This window comes from Oreochromis niloticus, linkage group LG5 (assembly GCF_001858045.2).
Source record: "Oreochromis niloticus isolate F11D_XX linkage group LG5, O_niloticus_UMD_NMBU, whole genome shotgun sequence".
Taxonomy (NCBI): domain Eukaryota; kingdom Metazoa; phylum Chordata; class Actinopteri; order Cichliformes; family Cichlidae; genus Oreochromis; species Oreochromis niloticus.
Window position 1 is genome coordinate 36,621,836 of NC_031970.2, and position 16,672 is coordinate 36,638,507.

Genomic DNA, 16,672 nt, shown 5'->3' on the forward strand with positions numbered 1-16,672 from the left:
TACATACATACATATAATTGCACGCTTTACCTACACATGTACACATATAGTGTATCTCATAAGATACATGTAAGTGGATAATTATGTCCCTGATGTGTGATGTCTATGTTTACCATCTCAATTTATTACAACAGGCAGTGTTGGTATTGTATTTTGAGATTTTGGTTCATTTTAGAAATCACTTTTATAGCTTATACAAAAATGAAAATATTCTAAAATTTTGTAGTGTTGTACAGGTGCTACAAATTTTGCTTTTACATTTACATGCTGTTCTGGGTAAAATCGGATCTCTATCTGGTGTATTAGGTGTATTTTGGATCTATCAGTGTGGGTCAAACAGAGAATGGTGATTTATGGAATTGTTAAACTGTGAATCTGTACATGAAATGTCTGTATGGGTTTCTTCCACGGAGGCAGGGTATAGTGGACTCTCAATACTGTCACGGCAACTGTCTGTGTTCCCCTCACTTTTGCCTAGGTTGTCTTGGGGGAATCTTAAACAGTATAATAGTAACATAGCTGGTACTAATACCAAAGTCAAGAAGAGAAGAGCTAAGTTGATGTTTTCAACCTTACATAGCTATGAGATATAAACATTGTTCAGTGTAAACATTGAATAATATTACCCAATATCCTGTTTTTCTCAAGTATAATTAAGTCATTATGAAAGTCAAGTCATAATGTTTAAAAAGAACAACCAGTCTTTCGGGGCATCGAGCTTATGTCCTCCGATCTCCATGTCAAAATGACCTTGGGCGAGATACTGACGGTCCCCAATGGAGCCACTGGAGTGCGAATGTGTGCATAATAATTAGAAAGTGCTTAAGGACATTTTTATTGATGCGTAATGCCGGTAACTTGTGTTCAAAATGCCTCAATGCCACCAGATGGCGCATCTTTGTTAAGAAATGCCATAAATGCATTAATCAAGGTTTCATCTGTTTGCTAAAACTATTGGACTGAGGTCACAATAGTTTTCTCTGAAAGGTGGAAGGATTATCCCTTAGGGATACAGTTCAGTCATTATAGACAGGCACAGAGTACAGGCATTTCAAGATCCATGTGTGGGGCTGGTGCTATCAAACTCTTCATGCTTGAAACTCTTTCTTGGATATCTACTACTGTAATGGTTACTGGAGCTTGTTCAGGAGGTTGCTGTGGTCTGCTCTTGGATCCACTAGCCACTGAGCATTGTTGTTACTTTACTTTACTTTACTTTATTGATTTATATAGCACTCTTCACAGGATAAAAACCACAAAGTGCTTCACAATAACATAAAACAGATGTCTGTTTGTTATGGGCTGCATCCTTCTCCCATATGCTCTTTCGATATTGCTCTGTCCCCAGCCTTGGTGGGGCTCTTGTCATATTGTTCCCCTGTCACTGAGTGTACATCTATCTGTCTGGCATACCTTTTCAGGTGGCCAGCCAAGGCTGTGAGTCTTTGCTTGGCAGTTTTCAAGGCCTAAGGCATCCCTTTCTTCATCACACCTTTCTGCAGCTACAATAGTTGGCTACCTTCCCTTCCTGTTGCCTTGATCTTGGCCTCTAGCCTCTTTCTCCATGGCGCGTACTGCTCCTTGTGGCTGAAGTATCAATTCTTCTTCCATGTGGGCACGTTCAAGCTTTGGATATTCATTTGAACAAGTCCAGAAGTGTGTGGATGATGGCCTCTGGTTGTGGCTGTCGTGAATCCTTGGTCTCTGGACAACACATTTATCCAGCTTCTATCTCCACTGCCCAGTGCTCTACTCCTTACAGTGCATGTTGTAAATCACTCTTTAGCCTGAACAGCAACAGAGCATGAGGCTCTTCCATGTTCCACCCCACTGTTTTGTAACTACTAGACTGATTCAGTCCTCTTGTCATCAATCTGCAAAGCTACAACTGAGAGACAGGTTTGCCTCCATGTTCCCTTTTTGTGAGTTTTGCTGAGTATGTTGCGACAAATTTTGTCACCAGGGCAGAATGATAATACAGCAGCGTATCCATCTGCTGGTTCTGATTAATTTTCTGGTTCAAGGAGGCTGTCACCTTCTGTTTGACTGCATTCTGTTTTCAATGGAAGCTTTTCTGAAGATGCTGAGTAGAGGCCACCTTTCACACCATACCTCATTGTTTCACCTGGCATTTTTCTTTGATTTACTCTTATAAGAGGCATACACTTCTGTAACTGACTAGCTGCTCTCCTGGTGCTGCCACTCCTGACATGCTGTCTACACTCAAAACACTCCTACAGAGTCTTGCTTCTTCATTTAGCAAGATTATAATAGGTATATGTGTAATTTGTGCAGTTTTTGATACTGTTGACCATAATATTATATTACAGAGATTAGAGCATACTGTAGGTATTAAAGTTTGAATCATTTCTATGTAACACACTATAATTTGTTCATGTAAATGGGGAGTCTTCTTCACACACAGAGGTGAATTACAAAGTTCCACAAGGCTCTATGCTAGGACCAGTTATGTTCACATTATGCACCCTTCCCCTAGGCTAGAGGTCAGCAACCCGTGGCTCACGAGCCACAGAGTAGGGTTAACCATGACTATTAATACATATACTTTATATAGTGATTTATCATCTCCCAGTTACACCTGCCACCTGCCCATCTGTCTCCCTTGGCAGGAGGAGCTTCAACAACTTTTGATGTTAAAGGTTGACGATCCCTGCCCGAGGGAGTACCATTAGAAGGAGTACCATATATTTTCACTGCTTTGCCGATGATACCCAGCTTTATATATCCATAAAGCAAGACAACACAAACCAATTAGTTAAACTGCAGTAATGTCTCAAAGACATAAAGCCTAGTTGGTCTGGATCACCTAATTTTCTGCTTCTAAATTCAGATAAGCTGAGGGTAGCATCTAATTAAACATCAAATTTCTAAAGATCTTGTGTCTAACCAGATGCTTACACTGGATTGCATTTTCTTGACCTCCAGTAACAATATAAGTCATTTTTGACCATTTTTGAAATGTCCTTCAATGCACATATTAAACAAATATGTAGGATTGCTTTCCTTCATTGGCACAGCATCTCTAAAATTAGAAACATCCTGTCTCAGAGTGATACTGAAAAATAAGGTCACGTATGCATTACTTCTAGGCTGAACTACAATAATTCATTATTATCAGGATGTCCTAAAAAAATCCCTGCAAAGCTGTGAGTTGATCCAAAATGCTCCAGTGACAGTCATGACAGACACATGGCCTAGACAGAGAGAGCATATTTCCCCCTTCACGCCCCATCTTTTCTTAAAGACCTCCTAATACTGTATCACCTGAATAGGTCACTTCATTCTCAGACTGCTGATTTATTTGGGTATTTAAAAGTAGAATAGGAGGCAGAGCCTTCAGCTTCCAGCTTTTGTCACTCACTATGTGTTTATACACCACTTTGCATTTAACCAGTAGTTGTTATTAATCTCTCGCTGTCTTCCACATTTTATCTTGGCCCTGTCTTCTTCCCCTCACCCCTGCCTACCCCTGCCTGAGCCTGGTACTGCTGGAGGTTTCTTCCTGTTTAAAGGGAGTTTTTCTTTCCGACTGTCACCAAAGTGCTTGCTCATAAGAAGGCCATCTGATTGTTAGGGTTTTCTGTTTTCTCTGTAGTACTGTAATTATTACCTTACAATATAAAACACCTTGAGACAACTGTTGTGATTTCACACTGTATAAAAAAACTGAATTGTACAGAATTGAATTGAATTATTAGAAATCCAAAACAGTGTTGGAAATTTGCTATTCATTGAACAAAAAATAATCAATAAGGTCTTAGCTTTTCAGGTCACTGGGAGGCTGTGAAAGTAAGCACCTGTCTAGGCTGCTTGTTGGACAGGTTTTCAGTATATGTCTGGACTGAGTGCAATCAGTCCATTGACATATAGGACTATGACATTATTTACATCCATACACCTTCCTTTACAGTGCATCTACTTTGTGCTATGGTTCTTTACATTTTCTTTCCAATTCATTAGCCAGAAATTATCAACATGCACTTTATAATCTGGTTTCTTAATCACTACAATCTTCTAGCAACAACAAACTAAAAATTTGAAATGCAAATTTATGCAAGACTTTTAAAAATGCAGGAACTATCCACTGGTGTTTGGATCCTGAGATCCCCTCCTGCATGACTTAAGTCATGGTTACAGGTGGACATCTTCTGCCCCAAATAATGTATTTGTACTTTGAAGTAGGTACTTCTGACTTTTGCTGGAAACTCCTGCCAAGTAACTGAATTTGTCCTCTCACAGTGGATCCAGTCAGTGTCTTGTGTCACGCAAGCAGATTCCAGAAGAAAATGAGCAAAACAAATGAAAACAATATGCAAATGTCAGAAAATGACCAATAAACTCATCTACATGTTTTGCAGTGACATTGGGTAGGAAGGGTAGCTGTTCGTGAAAAATTAATAAATAAGGTAAATTGAAGATGTGCGGTCCCTCCCCAGACGCCTTAACGCCCACTCACATCCTGGGCCATCTGACCTCAGGAAATCACATGACAAGGTGGGGCCAGGTTTCACAATGGGCTCACCCGAAACCCTGGCTGATTAGGTCCCACACCCGCTTTCACACCTTGGCGCATGTGATTAGAGGATCACCAGGGGGTCCTTTGTCCCTCATTGGGGGGATACTCCCACTGGGTTTAAATCTGGGACTCTCGGCCATTTGACCTTAGAACTGAAGAAGCTTCTCGGATGAGAGGTGAAACGTCTTCAAGCAACTTAAAGAAGTCCAGACGCTTTTCTTTGCAAACTCCTTCGACTACGATGACCTGGATGACTGAGAACCTTCACAGACAAGATGTGCGGTGTGTGAATCATTAATTCCTTTTCTGTGCTAGAAATAATTCAGAAATTAATTTCAGTGTTACTCTCCCTACATAAAGTTTTTCAGTTTAAAGCTTCCTCCTATGGGACTGCAGCCGCCCTGCTTAGTGAGGAGTCTTAATCTCTTCACAAGGTAAACCGTTAATGTTGAAATATTAAGTAATGCAAATTGCAACTCATCCACTCTTACTCTGTTTAATGCCTAAGTGTCATGCATCATAAGTTTTAGTGTGCTGTACATAGTTACCTTAATCCCATACTTCAAGGAGGCCAAGAAATTATTTGGACCTGTACCAAACTCCCACTGAGAGCATGTGGCTTCACTTAAGTAAAGAGGACTCAGCTTTACAAATAATTTGTTTTCCAAATGTACATTTAAAATTATTTTCACTGTAATGAACATTGTCCCTGAACTGCAGAGCTCTACCAAGTGTTTATAACATATCCTTGATGGACACCTGTGCACACTTTTTATGTTCAGTTTATGATTAAATAGAAAAAAGATGTTTGAATAATAATAAACATGAAATATTTTTGTCACTTAAAATCACTTAAAAAATTACCAAGCAAACAGCCAAAAAAATATGAGGTACAATATGCAGGGTACTCAAACAGCGCACTAATGAAACAAAAATGTCTGCAATCTAGGAAAAGAATAAAATAAAATGAATAAAGAATAAAATGTAGTAATGTTTCCAACAATATAAGTAGACGCAGAGAGTCTCATAGAAACATGTAGCACTGTCGATTACGGTTTTGTTAATGAACCTGCGAGTAATAAATCTCCTACAGTGGTGATGAGCCTATCCAGGGCTCAAAGTGTGATTTTGCATGCGGGGAAACCCTAAATATTGGTGTAGTGGGGGAGATGGAGGAAATGTGTCATTTAGAAATAAATGTGTGTAATGGATGTGGTCAGATGTGCTGTAGTTTGAGGTTTACTGCTCTTTGTGGACTTAGCCAACAACAATCAACTCTATATAAACAGATGTCACATCCTTTCAACCGCTAAACAGAATAATGCTACTGTAGTATAAAGGTGGTAAATGGACTGATTCAGTGCTTTCTACTCTTCTGAGCACTCAAAGTGCTTTACACAACTTGTGTATTCACCCATTCACACAAGCACATTTTCTTAGTGCTTTCTAACTAACATTCACACACACATTCATACTCCGATGGATGCATCGGAGAGCAATTTGGGTTTAGTATCTTGCCCAAGGATATTTGGCATGCAGACTAGGGGAAGCCAGGAATCAAACCACCAACCTTCTGATCAGTAGATGACCTGCTCTACCGCCTGAGCTACAGCCATCCCAAGGCTGGTGGAATTGGTGGAACTGGGGGCGTGTTAATAAAGAACATCAGCTTAATTCAAATTGATTACTTCTACCAAAAGTACTTCTAGAAACAAGCCCTCTCACTCAGCAGTCATATGAACATTGGTACATTTTAATTTATCATTTCAGTGGTCAGTGGGACATAGAAACTGCACAGGTGGAATATCCAGTCAACTTTGATTTTAAAAAAAGTTTTACTTTTATGGGTTGTGGATGTTATGTAAATGTTTCATAAATTTCAATTCAGAATTCTGAATTGAAATTCAGAAAGACACTGGAATGCCATTCGGGTTTGAGAAGTGTAGTCTGATGGTAACGAAAAAAGGGAAGGTAGTCAGAACTGAGGGGATCGAACTACCAGAAGGCAACATTGCAGACATTGAGGACAGCTAAAAGTACCTGGGAATCCCACAGGGAAATGGGAACCACGAAGAGGCTGCAAGGAAAGCTGCAACCACCAGGTACCTGCAGAGGGTCAGGCAAGTCCTTTAGAAGTCAGCTGAATGGTAAGAACAAGATCCGGGCTATCAACACCTACGCCCTGTGGTACCCTGCTGGGATAATAAGCTGGCCAAAGGAGGAGATAGAAGCCACTGACATCAAGACCAAGAAGCTCCTGACCATGCATGGAGGGTTTCACCCCACATCCAGCACCCTGAGGCTGTACGCTAGCAGAAGGAAGGAGGCCGGGGACTGGTGAGTGTCAGCACCACAGTCCAGGATGAGGCAGCGAACATCCAGAAGTACATCACCAAGATGGTCCCATCCAACCACGTGCTCAGTGAATACGTCAGGCAGCATAAACCAAGAAAGAGGAGGGAGAGGAGGAACCATCATGGAAGGACAGGCCCCTGCACAAGTATGAACCACCGCCAGAAATCTAACCAGTGGCTGAAATAATCATAGCATCACAGTGTAACAACCTTATTATTGTGGTATAGCACTGCTAGGGGTGTTGCCAAATCTACTATTGTAGTAGTTGGGTTGGGGGGAGTCTCCTAGTGTGTGTGAGTATGTCATGTGTCTGTTCCGAGAGAGACCTCACCATTGTAACGGGCTGGCACCGGCACCTGTCCATCCCCGCACATGTATGCACAAACGGAGTAGAGCCGTGGAGACCTGGCTTAGTGATTATGGTTTTTATGTGCAAATACAGTATGCTTTAGTGGTGAATAAACTGTAATGCAAGATGTTTTACCATCAAAAACAGGCTCTGCACAGACACATTCAGTGCTGTTTGGTCAGCATGTCATAATGTATTACATAGGTGAGGGAGGAATATAAAGGCCACAGCGAGATGAAAGGAGATGCCATCAAAGGCTTTCATTTTAATTTGTGATGAATGCACAACATGCAATCAAGGTAAACCGTTTTAACATCTAGCTGCTCGTGTCCCTTAACTGACACACCTAGTGAGTCACCAAGCTTCCAGCCCCTAAGCTAATCCATAAAGCTAATCTGCTCTTGCTCTTGACGAAGGCGGTCGCATTTTTCTCCTCTCCTCCTCCTCCTCTCCCTTAGCTTCCCTGCTTAGCCTCTTGTGTCCTTGTCTAGTCTCGTGTTTTTTTGTATTACTTTTCCCTGGAACAATCTCTCACAGTCTGTTTTCTAAAACCTAAAAGAGGAATTATGGATTTGATCAACTGGTCTCTGAATGCAATTGACACCCCTTTCTCAACGAGAAGTCTGGGCTTGGGTGAGCCTGACTGCTGAAGATTTCTACCTATTCGGAACCATGATAACAGGGTTCTGGCTGATCGGAGCTGGCTTGGCCCTGGCTTATCGAAGAATTAAGAAAGCGGAACCGGCTGTTCAAACCTCCACAAGGCTGCCCGCTGGAATTGAAACGATGGGACGAGGCGTGAGTTTCTCAAAATGGGCTCATTGAGTGCAGCACAGATAAGATCTTGGAAAGGCTTACGGCTGCTGTGAATACTCAGAATAAGATCTCTGAGTGCAGACTGGATTACATCTCGGAAGGGCTCGCTCGGCATAACATCTCTGAGCGTAAATTGGATGACATCTCGGGGAGGCACACTGTCGTGAGTTTTTCAGAATCGGCTCCTTGAGCACAAGAATGACAACATCACAGAACGTAAGTATGGCGAAGCTCGCGGCTCTCCATCGGGAGATTGAGAGACCAGTGTTGGACTGTAGAACTGCTTTGAAATTCATTTAAGCTGTTCGCACTAAAGTAAAAAGCACCTTCATTTCATGCGGATACCTTCTCGGCGCCAGCTGCGGTTGCAAGGCTGGAGCTGTACAACAACACCCTGATTACAGACTGTGTTTAGTCTGTTCCTTCCTATTCTATGCAAGGCCACCTGGGTTGGCTGGAAGACTGTTTACTTAGCCTGGCAGGGCGAAGGACACTGTCTCAGCTGAACTCTGGACACGCACACACATACATATACACTGATATGCACACACTCATCCCCCTCCCTTTCCAAACGCCTTCGACGCTTATTCCCTTCCGATGCTGACGGTGGATCATGGAGACCAGCGCATAGGCTGCAGGCCCGGATGTACTGTCTAAATCGGCTGTCTCTCACCCTTTACCCACCCCTGTTGCTTGTCATGTGTTTCTTTGGTGTATTAAGAGTTTTTCATGTGCTATGTGCAGAGGTGTTTTTTTTCTGTTCTCAAACTGATCTCCCTGTTGGAGCTCAGTCTGGGGGGAGTTATTTTTTTCTCCTTATCTTTCCTCATGTGGTGCATTTTCCATGTTATACCTCTCTGACCTGTCTTCCCCATGTGATGTCTTGTGTAATGTATGTATGGTCGGAGGGTAAGATGGCGCCGCCATTGCGTGCAATAGGTCGGCAGCCTTATGAAATTTCCCCCTTGTGGGACTAATAAAGGTATATCAATATCAATATCAACTAGAAAGTGCATTTTCTGAAGAAACTGCAGTGTGAATGCTTGAATCTGAATATATGCACTGAAAAGAATTAATTGCTGAATTTTAAGTTAAAAATGTTGAATGAGATGAAAAATACAGAAATTTTCACCTGAAACAAAAGTGCTGAACTGCTAAAAGCTGACAAGCACAGAGAAGAAGTTGGAAAATAGCTAAAAATGTTTTAAATGTAAATTAGAAAAACCTAAGTAATGAGAAAAGAAAATTTAGAGTCAGAAAACATCTGAATGAATATTAAAAGTTCATATTCTTTGAATCACTGAATGACTAAAGTGTGATCCCTCCACTTGGATCCACACAGTTTAAAAACTTTACATCTCTGAGCTTTGAAAGACACAGTGTTGGAAAGAGAACAACGATGGTGACGTTTTGAGGGTAAAATGATGGCTGTAGAGCAAACACTGTGGACACAGCAGCAGTTGAAAGAGAAGTGTTTAAGATGAATCTTGGCAGAGTGAGAGAGAGAGAGCTCGTTAGGCAGGCAGGTGTGAGCCTGGTTGCTATAGTGACTGCACCCAATGGCTCCATACACACGCACAGACATGCACCTCACTTTGCTGCTTAAAATGAACAGAAAAGTCAGGCCGAAACAAATCGTTCCCAAATGAAAAGTACAAGGCGTATTGACAAAATTCTTTCACCGTGAGCGACAGCAATGTCTAGTCTACCTAATTCTCAGTTTCATGCCTGTGGAGTTTATTATATGGACGTGGTGACAGTGTAAAGACAGCCTGCTCTTCTGATTTTCAAAGGAACTTTCTGAGCCATTTTAACATTGGAGTCTATGGAGGACTTGGAGGGAGGAGTCTGTGCTTTGGTGACATTTATGAAAGAACCATAACACCTAGTACAATAGTAAACACATTGGATGAAAGAGGACAGCGATAGCTACGTTTTGAGGGTAAAATCAGACCTGTAGAGCAAACGCTGCGGACACAGCAGCAGTTTTAAAAAAGATTTTAAGATTAATTTTTTTGTTCCTCTCACTCTAGCAGTTGAGCTGTCTCACTCTAGCCCCAACATTCCGTCCCATACACACCCATTATAAACTCTGAAACGGCTGAAAAACATCATGAAACTTAAACTGGAACTGAAGAAAAAGTATAACAGATATTGAAAAGATAAATACAAGTTGAATAGTTGAATGTCTTGTCTTCGTTTTAAAGTTTGAATGGTGGCTCTATGTCAACATATGTTGAAGTAGATACAGTTTGAAAATGAGTAAGTTGAATGAGGATTTGAAGGGTCTCCCCATTGAAATACATGGGAAATTTTTGTTGAAAAAAGTTGAATAAATTAAAATATAAATGTTAAAAATGAGAAAAATAGAAGCAGTCATGTCCAAAGAAGAGGAATCTAACGGTGTTTGAATGGTTTTTCTAAGTTGAACGGTTTTGAAGGAGATAGACTACAAAAAACGTACGGAATATATAATAAAATATAACTAGAAAGTGCATTTTCTGAAGAAACTGCAGTGTGAATGCTTGAATCTGAATATATGTGCTGAAATGAATTAATTGCTGAATTTTAAGTTAAAAATGTTGAATGAGATGAAAAATACAGAAATTTGCACCTGAAAACAAAAAAGCTGAACTGCTAAAAGCTGACATCCACAGAGAAGAAGTTAGAAAACAGCTGAAAATGTTTTAAATGTAAATTAGAAAAACCTAAAAAATGAGAAAAGACTATTTAGAGTCAGAAAACATCTGAATGAATATTAAAAGTTCATATTCTTTGAATCACTGAATGACTAAAATATGGTCCCTCCACTTGGATCCACACAGTTTTAAAGGTTTACATCTCTGAGCTTTGAAAGACACGCTGTTGGAAAGAGAAGAACGATGGCTTCATTTTGAGGGTAAAATGATGGCTGTAGAGCAAACACTGTGGACACAGCAGCTGTTGAAAGAGAAGTGTTCAAGATGAATCTTGGCAGAGTGAGAGAGAGCTCGTTAGGCAGGCAGGTGTGAGCCTGGTTGCTATAGTGACTGAGCCAGGGGCTCCATACACACGCACACAGACATGCACCTCACTTTTGCTGCTTAAAATGAACAGAAAAGTCAGCCCCAAACAAATCCTTCCCAAATGAAAAGTACATGTCGTATTGACAAAATTCTTTCACCGTGAGCGGCAGCAATGTCTAGTCTACCTAATTCTCAGTTTTCATGCCTGTGGAGTTTATTATATGGACGTGGTGACAGTGTAAAGACAGCCTGCTCTTCTGATTTTCAAAGGAACTTTCTGAGCCATTTTAACATTGGAGTCTATGGAGGAGTTGGAGGGAGGAGGCTGTGCTTTGGTGACATTTATGAAAGAACCCAAACACCTAGCACAATAGTAAACACATTGGATGAAAGAGGACAGCGATGGCTACGTTTGAGGGTAAAATCAGACCTGTAGAGCAAACGCTGCGGACACAGCAGCAGTTTTAAAAAAGATTTTAAGATTAATTTTGTCGCTCCTCTCACTCTAGCAGTTGAGCTGTCTCACTCTAGCCCCAACATTCCGTCCCATACACACCCATTATAAACGCTGAAACGGCTGAAAAACATCATGAAACTTAAACTGGAACTGAAGAAAAAGTATAACAGATATTGAAAAGATAAATACAAGTTGAATAGTTGAATGTCTTGTCTTCGTTTTAAAGTTTGAATGGTGGCTCTATGTCAACGTATGTTGAAGTAGATACAGTTTGAAAATGAGTAAGTTGAATGAGGATTTGAAGGGTCTCCCCATTGAAATACATGGGAAAATTTTGTTGAAAAAAGGTGAATAAAATTAAAAATATAAATGTTATAAATGAGAAAAATAGAAGCAGTCGTGTCCAAAAGAAGAGGAATCTAACGGTGTTTGAATGGTTTTTCTAAGTTGAACGGTTTTGAAGGAGATAGAGTACAAAAACGTACGGAATCTATAATAAAATAGAATAAAGATTAGAAGAACAATACTGTGAATGCTTTTACAAGCATTCACACTAATAATAAAGATTAGAAGAACAATACTGTGAATGCTTTTACAAGCATTCACACTAACTAGAAAGTGCATTTTCTGAAGAAACTGCAGTGTGAATGCTTGAATCTGAATATATGCACTGAAATGAATTAATTGCTGAATATTAAGCCAAAAATGTTAAATGAGCTGGAAAATACAGAGTTTTTAACCTGAAAACAAAAGTGCAGAACTTTTGAAACCTGATGTTCACACAGAAGAAGCTGGAAAATAGCTGAAAATGTTTTAAATGTAAATTAGAAAAACCTAAGTAATGAGAAAAGAAAATTAGAGTCAGAAAATATCTGAATGAATATTAAAAGTTCATATTCTTTGAATCACTGAATGACTAGAATGTGATCCCTCCACTTGGATCCACACAGTTTAAAAAGTTTAAATCTCTGAGCTTTGAAAGACACTGTTTTGTAAAGAGAACAACGATGGCTTCGTTTTGAGGGTAAAATGATTGCTGTAGACCAAACACTGTGGACACAGCAGCAGTTGAAAGAGAAGTGTTTAAGATGAATATTGGCACAGTGAGAGAGAGCTCATTAGGCAGGCAGGTGTGAGCCTGGTTGCTATAGTGACTGAGCCAGGGGCTCCATACACACGCACACAGACATGCACCTCACTTTTGCTGCTTAAAATGAACAGAAAAGTCAGCCCCAAACAAATCCTTCCCAAATGAAAAGTACATGTCGTATTGACAAAATTCTTTCACCGTGAGCGACAGCAATGTCTAGTCTACCTAATTCTCAGTTTTCATGCCTGTGGAGTTTATTATATGGACGTGGTGACAGTGTAAAGACAGCCTGCTCTTCTGATTTTCAAAGGAACTTTCTGAGCCATTTTAACATTAGAGTCTATGGAGGACTTGGAGGGAGGAGTCTGTGCTTTGGTGACATTTATGAAAGAACCATAACACCTAGGACAATAGTAAACACATTGGATGAAAGAGGACAGCGATGGCTACGTTTTGAGGGTAAATCATACCTGTAGAGCAAACGCTGCGGACACAGCAGCAGTTTTAAAAATATTTTAAGATTAATTTTTTTGCTCCTCTCACTCTAGCAGTTGAGCTGTCTCACTCTAGCCCCAACATTCCGTCCCATACACACCCATTATAAACTCTGAAACGGCTGAAAAATCATCATGAAACTTAAACTGGAACTGAAGAAAAAGTATAACAGATATTGAAGAGATAAATACAAGTTGAATAGTTGAATGTCTTGTCTTCGTTTTAAAGTTTGAATGGTGGCTCTATGTCAACGTATGTTGAAGTAGATACAGTTTGAAAATGAGTAAGTTGAATGAGGATTTGAAGGGTCTCCCCATTGAAATACATGGGAAATTTTTGTTGAAAAAAGTTGAATAAATTAAAATATAAATGTTAAAAATGAGAAAAATAGAAGCAGTCGTGTCCAAAAGAAGAGGAATCTAATGGTGTTTGAATGGTTTTTCTAAGTTGAACGGTTTTGAAGGTGATAGACTACAAAAAACGTACGGAATATATAATAAAATATAATAATAATAATAAAGATTAGAAGAACAATACTGTGAATGCTTTTACAAGCATTCACACTAATAATAAAGATTAGAAGAACAATACTGTGAATGCTTTTACAAGCATTCACACTAATAACTACAAAGTGCATTTTCTGAAGAAACTGCAGTGTGAATGCTTGAATCTGAATGTATGCACTGAAATGAATTAATTGCTGAATTTTAAGTTAAAAATAAAAATGTTGAATGAGCTGGAAAATACAGAGTTTTTAACCTGAAAACAAAAGTGCAGAACTTTTGAAAGCTGATGTTCACATAAAAGAAGTTGGAAAATAGCTGAAAAGTTCTTAAATTAAAATTTGGAAAACCTAAGAAATGAGAACAGAAAATTTAGAGTCAGAAAACATCTGAATGAATATTAAAAGTTCATATTCTTTGAATCACTGAATGACTAAAGTGTAATCCCTCCACTTGGATCCACACACTTTTAAAGGTTTACATCTCTGAGCTTTGAAAGACATGCTGTTGGAAAGAGAAGAACGATGGCTTCGTTTTGAGGGTAAATGATGGCTGTAGAGCAAACACTGTGGACACAGCAGCAGTTGAAAGAGAAGTGTTTAAGATGAATATTGGCACAGTGAGAGAGAGCTCGTTAGGCAGGCAGGCAGGTGTGAGCCTGGTTGCTATAGTGACTGCACCCACTGGCTCCATACACACGCGCACAGACATGCACCTCACTTTTGCTGCTTAAAATGAACAGAAAAGTCAGGTCGAAACAAATCGCTCCCAAATGAAAGTACAGGTCCTATTGACAAAATTCTTTCACCGTGAGCGACAGCAATGTCCAGTCTACCTAATTCTCAGTTTTCATGCTTGTGGAGTTTATTATATGGACGTGGTGACAGTGTAAAGACAGCCTGCTCTTCTGATTTTCAAAGGAACTTTCTGAGCCATTTTAACATTGGAGTCTATGGAGGAGTTGGAGGGAGGAGGCTGTGCTTTGGTGACATTTATGAAAGAACCATAACACCTAGTACAATAGTAAACACATTGGATGAAAGAGGACAGCGATGGCTACGTTTTGAGGGTAAAATCATACCTGTAGAGCAAACGCTGCGGACACAGCAGCAGTTTTAAAAAAGATTTTAAGATTAATTTTTTTCGCTCCTCTCACTCTGGCAGTTGAGCTGTCTCACTCTAGCCCCAACATTCCGTCCCATACACACCCATTATAAACTCTGAAACGGCTGAAAAATCATCATGAAACTTAAACTGGAACTGAAGAAAAAGTATAATAGATATTGAAAAGATGAATACAAGTTGATTAGTTGAATGTCTTGTCTTCGTTTTAAAGTTTGAATGGTGGCTCTATGTCACCGTATGTGGAAGTAGATACAGTTTAAAGAGGAGTGAGTTGAATGAGAATTTGAAGGGTCTCTCCATTGAAATACATGGGAAATTTTGTTGAAAAAGTTGAATAATTTTAAAAATATAAATGTTATAAATGAGAAAATAGAAGCAGTCATGTCCAAAAGAAGAGGAATCTAACGGTGTTTGAATGGTTTTTCTAAGTTGAACGGTTTTGAAGGAGATACAGTACAAAAAACGTACGGAATCTATAATAATAAAATAGAACTAGAAAGTGCATTTTCTGAAGAAACTGCAGTGTGAATGCTTGAATCTGATATATGCACTGAAAAGAATTAATTGCTGAATTTTAAGTTAAAAATGTTGAATGAGATGAAAATACAGAAATTTGCACCTGAAAACAAAAGTGCTGAACTGCTAAAAGCTGACAAGCACAGGGAAGAAGTTGGAAAAGAGCTGAAAATGTTTTAAATGTAAATTAGAAAAACCTAAGTAATGAGAAAAGAAAATTTAGAGTCAGAAAACATCTGAATGAATATTAAAAGTTCATATTTTGAATGACTGAATGACTAAAATGTGATCCTCCACTTGGATCCACACAGTTTTAAAGCTTTACATCTCTGAGCTTTGAAAGACACAGTGTTGGAAAGAGAAGAACGATGGCGACGTTTTGAGGGTAAAATGATGTCTGTAGAGCAAACACTGTGGACACAGCAGTAGTTGAAAGAGAAGTGTTTAAGATGAATCTTGGCACAGTGAGAGAGAGAGAGCTCATTAGGCAGGCAGGTGTGAGCCTGGTTGCTATAGTGACTGAGCCAGGGCTCCATACACACGCACAGACATGCACCTCACTTTTGCTGCTTAAAATGAACAGAAAGTCAGGCCCAAACAAATCTTCCCAATGAAAAGTACAGGTCCTATTGACGAAATTCTTTCACCGTGAGCGGCAGCAATGTCCAGTCTACCTAATTCTCAGTTTTCATGCCTGTGGAGTTTATTATATGGACGTGTGACAGTGTAAAAACACCATGCTCTCTGATTTTCAAACGAACCTTCTGAGCCATTTTAACATTAGAGTCTATGGAGGAGTTGGAGGAGGAGGCTGTGCTTTGGTGCATTTATGAAAGAACCATAACACCTAGTACAATAGTAAACACATTGGATGAAAGAGGACAGCGATGGCTACGTTTGAGCGTAAAATCATACCTGTAGACCAAACACCGTGGACACAGCAGCAGTTTTAAAAAATATTTTCAGATTAATTTTTTGCTCTCTCACTCTAGCAGTTGAGCTGTCTCACTCTAGCCCAACATTCCGTCCCATACACACCATTATAAACTCTGAAATGGGTGAAAAAACATCATGAAACTTAAACTGGAACTGAAAAAAGTATAACAGATATTGAAAAGATAAATACAAATTGAATAGTTGAATGTTTTGTCTTCGTTTTAAAGTTTGAATGGTGGCTCTATGTCAACGTATATGGAAGCAGATACAGTTTGAAAATGAGTAAGTTGAAGGAGAATTTGAAGGTCTCCCCATTGAAATACATGGGAATTTTTGTTGAAAAAAGTTGAATAAAATTAAAATATAAATGTAAAATGAGAAAAATAGAAGCAGTCATGTCCAAAAGAAGAGGAATCTAACGGTGTTTGAATGGTTTTCTAAGTTGAACGGTTTTGAAGGAGATAGACTACAAAAAACGTACGGAATAG

The 16,672-nt window shown here is 39.5% G+C and overlaps 1 protein-coding gene across 5 annotated transcripts in view; it reads left to right on the forward strand.

The window, feature by feature from the left end:
• The window catches only part of LOC100712465 (copine-9), a 223,350-nt gene that overhangs the window by 42,183 nt on the left and 164,495 nt on the right, over positions 1–16,672 (forward strand). The window lies entirely within an intron of this gene.